At 44.9% G+C, this 6,198-nt stretch overlaps 1 non-coding gene across 1 annotated transcript; it reads right to left on the bottom strand.

Annotated features, from left to right (window-relative positions):
- Positions 1-5,819: 5,819 nt before the first annotated feature.
- On the bottom strand, positions 5,820-5,891 carry TRNAQ-CUG (transfer RNA glutamine (anticodon CUG)). Its single transcript has one exon. It is a non-coding gene; the product is annotated as a tRNA-Gln (tRNA).
- Between the last annotated feature and the right edge of the window lie 307 nt (positions 5,892-6,198).

Below are 6,198 nucleotides of genomic sequence, written 5' to 3' on the forward strand. Positions count from 1 at the left end.
TTCTAAATAAATGATTGAGAAACAAAAATGAGACTCTACTAGTTTTTTTCTCCTCCTTTGAGCGAGCATGGTTCTTATCCACATGGGAGAGTGCAGGAACCTGATGGAGTCCCACAGAGCCAAGGCCAGTTCACTCCTCTGGGAGGCAGTAGTAAACACACAGCCATATACAGAGGCACATGGTGGGGGTGTGGGGAAAGGGGAAGAGCTGGCAGTCAGTACACAGCTAAAGAAATGACTCTCTAGTGGTGGGATTTCAGAGGCCAATGGAGGTGTCTTTTCTGGGCTGGGTGTGGCCAAGGGTGAACAAGCTGATTTTGGTCTTGAAAGCCAGCCAGTCCACAGGAATTCTGGGAGACTGTTAGGAAAGAGGCAAATAGCCCCAGAGAGACAGGGATCTTGTGAAGACTAAGGCCTCACAGGAGCCCGTCCCAGTCTTGCACCACTATCAGCCCCTTCATCCTAACCTTCTGTTTTTTGTCTTTATTATGACAAAATCTGAGATTTATGTTCCTTTTAGTTTTATTTTCTTTGTGGTAAAATATACATAATAAAATTTACCATTTTAGCCATTTAAGTGTATAACTCAGTGACATTAGGTAATCTGCAATGCTGTGCAACCATCACCACTACCTCTTTTCTTTTTTTGAGATGGTCTCGCTCTGTCACCCATGCTGGAGTGCAGTGGCGTGATATTGTACTACAACCTCTGCCTCCCGTGTTCAAGCACTTCTCCTGCCTCAGCCACCTGAGTAGCTGGGATCACAGGCATGCGCCACCACACCAGCTAATTTTTGTATTTTTAGTAGGGATGGGGTTTTGCCATGTTGGCCAGGGGTCTCGAACCCCTGGCCTCAAGCGATCCTCTTGCTTTGGCCTCCTAATGTGCTGGGATTGCAGGCTTAAGCCACCACACTGGCCTAATACATATCTTTATTTGTAAACATATATATTTATCACTTTTTTCTTTAAGGCTAGCTGATACTTTAGTTACTATAAACAAATAATCAGGCCAGGAGCGGTGGCTCATGCCTGTAATCCCAGTACTTTAGGAGGCCGAGGTGGGTGGATCACCTGAGGTCAGGAGTTCGAGACCAGCCTGGTCAACACGGCGAAACCCCGTCTCTACTGCTGGGCGTGGTGACATGTGCCTGTAATTCCAGTTACTCGGGAGGCTGAGGCAGGAGAATCGCTTGAACATGGGAGGCAGAGGTTGCAGTGAGCCAAGATCGTGCCACTGCACTCCAGCCTGGGCGACAGAGCAGGACTGTCTTAAACAAACAAAAACCCAGCTAATCAAAGATGAGAATTTCCCTGATCATATGTACAATTTGTCACCTCATAATATACTATATACTGTATATAACACAGTATAATATATGTTCTAATATATAATATAGTATATATTCTAATATATAATACAGTATAATACAGTATATATATTCTAATATATAATAGAGTATTACATAAATTCTAATATATGTATATAGTATACATGTATATCTTCCTTGATCTTGCTGTCTTTCCAGAAAACAATACAGCATACCTGTTTAAAATGTGAAATTTGACGAGTTTTGAGATATGTATACACCTGTGAAACCATTAGCACAATAAAGATAATGAACATATCCATTATCCCTGAAAGTGTCAGCTGGGCTCAGTTAGTGGGCTCAGTTACTGGGCTCAGTTAGTGGGATTACTATATACATGTATAGCGTACATGTATATAGTATACATCTTATATATATATATAGTATAATATATATTCGAATATATTCTATATAATAGAAAAGATAAACAATACAAAAGACAAATTTCACCTCTTTTTAAATTTTTTACTTATTTTTATTTTACTGGAGACCGGGTCTCGCTCTGTTGCCCAGGTTGGAGTGCAGTCATGCAATCACGGCTTACTGCAGCCTCAAATTCCCTGGGCTCAGGCTATTCTCCTATCTCAGCCTCCCAAGTAGCTGAGACTACAGGTGAATGCCACCATACCTGACTATTTTTTCTTATTTTTAGTAGAGGTGGGATTTTGCCATGTTGCCCAGGCTGGTCTCAAACTCCTGAGCTTAGGCAATCTGCCTGCCTTGGCCTCCCAAACTGTTAGGATTACAGATAGGAGCCACCATGCTGGGCCAAATTTCACTTCATAAAGTCCATCAACTTTTCTCTCTCAAAAACATTTTTGTTTTTTTTAGAGACAGGGTCTTGCTCTGTTGCCCAGGTTGGAGTGTAGTGGTATAATCATGGCTCACTGTAACCTTGAACTCCTCGGCTCAAGTGATTCTCCCACCTCAGCCTCCTGAGTAGCTGGGACTACAGGGACATAGGTGCCATCATTCTGGCTAATTTCTCCATTTTTTGGAGAGATGGGGGGGGGGTCTCGCTAGGTTGCCCAGGCTGGTCTTGAACTCCTGGCCTCAAGCGATACTCCTACCTTGGCCTCCCAGGCACAAGCTACGATGCCCCATCTGAAAATTGTATTGTGAGGTAAACCTAATATTATTACAAAAGCGCATAAAACTGGTATATAGAGTTTAACACAGTTATAAAGGGAACAACCCTGTAAAAATCCTTTAAGAAATAGAACACTGAGGCTGGGCGTGGTGGCTCACGCCTGTAATCCCAGCACTTTGGGAGGCTGAGGCAGGTGGATCACTTGAGGTTAGGAGTTTGAGATCAGCCTGGCCAACATGGTGAAACCCTGTCTCTACAAAAATACAAAAATTATCCGGGTGTGGTGGTGCATGCCTGTAATGCCAGCAACTCAGGAGGCTGAGGCAGGAGAATCAGTTGAACTTGGGAGGCAGAGGTTGCAGTGAGCCGAGATCGCACCACTGCACTCCAGCCTGGTGACAAAGAGAGACTCCATCTCCAAATAAAGAAAAAAAAAAAAAAAAAGAAAGAAAGAAATATAACAATGACATGTTTATTTAACAAATGGAAACCACTAAGGAAGCTTTTTGGGTCAGGCCAGTGGCCCCCAGGCTCTGCTTTATGGGATATGGAAGGGAGGAAAGTCTGTCCCTGGGGATTCTTCCTGAGACCTAGGGAATGAGGTTCACTTTCTTCAAATGAGCTAGGACAGGGAGGTGAGGATCATGGCATCCTGCCCCTTTCCCATCATAGGCTCTGGCCTGGCATCTGGCTATTTCTTACAATAATAACTCATGGTTCTCAACTTTGGTAACTACTGACATTTTGGGCCAGATAATTCTTTTTGTTGGGAGTGCTATCCTGTGTGTTGTAGAACATTTAGCAGCATCCCTGGTCCCTACTAGATACCAGTAGCACCCCCAAGTAGTGACACTAAAAATGTCTCCAGATGTTATCAAATGTCTCTGGACACAAGATTGACCCCTGTTGAAAATCACTGCATTTGGCCAGGCACAGTGGCTCTTTCCTGTAATCTTAGTACTTTTGGAGGCTGAGATGGGAGCATCGCTTGGGCTCAAGAGTTCAAGACCAGCCTGGGCAAAGATGGCGAAACCCCCTCTCTACAAATAATACAAAAATTAGCCAGGTGCGATGGTGCACACCTGTAGTCCCAGCTGCTTGGGAGGTGGAGGTGGGAGAATTGCTTGAGCCCAGGATACGGAGGTTGCCGTGAGCCGACATCGCACTACTGCACTCCAACCTGGGTGACGCGGCAAGACCCTGACTCAAAAAAAAAAAAAAAAAAAAAAAAAAAAGGAAAAAGAAAAAAGTCAATGCATTCATAAATATTTATTATGTTCCATGCACACTGTTAACAGCTATACATATGTTACTTAATTCCTTCTTCCTGTTTGTCCCCATTTTGCAGATAAGAAACTGGGATTCAGCAGGATTAGATAAATTATTGAAATTGACACAGCTTTAGTGAATGACTGAGCTGAAGTTTAAACACAGCCTTATCAGTCCTCACTTTGTTTTTAACAAACATGTAAGGTTACCTCCCCAGATGTGGAGGGTGAGATATATTTCAGGTCTTGCTTCTCCCACAGTCTAAGGCTAGACATTTCTAAATTTATAATTCCAGGCTTTTTACTAGAGAGTTCCTTTTTCTTACCAACTGTATTAGTCCAGGTTCTCTAGAGGAACAGAATGAATAGGATAGACATATATATATATAAATGGGAGTTTATTAAGTAGTATTAACTCGCACAATCACAAGGTCCCACAATAGGCCTTCTGCAAGCTGAGAGGCAAGGAAGCCAGTTTGAGTCTCAAAGATGAAGAACTTATAGTCCAACATTCGAGGGCAGGAAACATCCAGCACAGGAGAAAGATGTAGGCTGGGAGGCTAAGCCAGTCTAGCCTTTTCATATTTTTCTGTCTGCTTTATATTCGCTGGCAGCTGATTAGATGGTGCCCACCCAGGTTAAGGGTGGGCCTGCCTTTCCCAGCCCATTGACTCAGCTGTTAATCAGCTCACTGCGACCTCTGCTTCCCGGGTTCAAACGATTCTCGTGCCTAAGCCTCCAGAGTAGCTGGGACTACAGGCGCCCACCACCACGCCCGGCTAACTTTTTTTTTGTTTTTGTTTTTTTTTGTTGAGACAGAGTCTCGCTTTGTCGCCCAGACTGGAGTGCAGTGGCCGGATCTCAGCTCACTGCAAGCTCCGCCTCCCGGGTTCACGCCATTCTCCTGCCTCAGCCTCCCGAGTAGCTGGGACTACAGACGCCCGCCACCTTGCCCGGCTGGGTTTTTGTATTTTTTAGTAGAGACGGGGTTTCACCGTGTTAGCCAGGATGGTCTCGATCTCCTGACCTTGTGATCCGCCCGTCTCGGCCTCCCAAAGTGCTGGGATTACAGGCTTGAGCCACCGCGCCCGGCCCGCCCGGCTAACTTTTTGTATTTTTAGTAGCGACGAGGTTTCACCTTGTTGGCCAGGCTGGTCTTGAACTGTTGACCTCAGGTGATCCACCCACCTCGGCCTCCCAAAGTGCTGGGATTAAGGCGTGAGCCACCGTGCCCAGCCCTTTTTCCACTTTTAAGTACTCTTACGACAACACTGGGGTCACCCAAATAATCCAGGATAATATCCCTAATTTAATGTCAGCTGATTAGCAACCTTAATTTCATCTGTAACCTCAATTCCCCTTTGCCATGTAACCTAACCTATTCAGTCTCTGGGAATTGGGAAGTGGACATCATTGGCAGGTGGTATTCTTCTGCTTGTTCTAGGCACACTTGCCCACAAGTCTAAATCGAGAGTTTGCATATAGGAGGTAGGAGGTGTGACAATAATTGGATAAAGGCTTTTCTGGAATTACAAAATTCTCTTCAAATACAGGGAGGCCCTGCGGCATGATATCTGGCAAATCACTTGAGTCTTAGTATCCAAATTTCCGCTAAAATGGAAATTGCCATCCTTTGCTCGGCATATTAAATGAAATACTTATGTAAACGGACTTAGATTAGAGGCCTACAAATAGGACTCAAGTTCTTGATGAATCTTGATGAGGAGGGTGGGCGAAGTACTCTAAATGAAAACGAGATAGACTGAGAGATTTCCGGAGAGGAGTGAGTGACAAGCGCCTACCCGTGCATGAAGCTGGAGGTAGAAAATTCCAGCAAAAGGAATTTTCAAGTTTCATTGAAGCTTCTGAATTAAAGTTTGAGGGGCCAGGGTTAAAAAAAAAAAAAGGTAGTGAAGAGGCTCATTAAGACAACCCCCGCCAGGTAGCAGATAGTACCTCAAATGCAGTGGGAAATTTGTGAGGTCTTCATAGGCAAGGATTAAATTTTACATCTCCATGTTAATATATGTCATAGTTGTTCAATTACTTAGTGAACAAAAAAGTTGTTAAGGAAAAAAAAAGCACCAATGCAGGTTCCACCGAGATTTGAACTCGGATCGCTGGATTCAGAGTCCAGAGTGCTAACCATTACACCATGGAACCGCCACGCGTGTATAGTTGCCTTCGGCTCTCTGATCCTTAGACAACCCCGCCCCCATCCACAAACCCACCACTCACAGGCGGTCCCGCCCGGTTCCAGCGAGTCGCTTCCGGGCACGGTAGCTCGAGAAATAAGCAAGAGGCCACTAAGACCATGGTAGCTAGGAATTCCAGGACTCAGTTTCCCCTTTGAGCCTCCTTTAGCGACGAAAGTTTGAAGCCCCACGCATCGCGACTCTCGTGCATACCGCCCTTCTTGGGTTCAGGGACGGGGAGCCGCCCCCGGAAGTACTTCCCCTTAAAGGCTGGG

Source organism: Macaca fascicularis, chromosome 7, assembly GCF_037993035.2.
Source record: "Macaca fascicularis isolate 582-1 chromosome 7, T2T-MFA8v1.1".
NCBI lineage: Eukaryota > Metazoa > Chordata > Mammalia > Primates > Cercopithecidae > Macaca > Macaca fascicularis.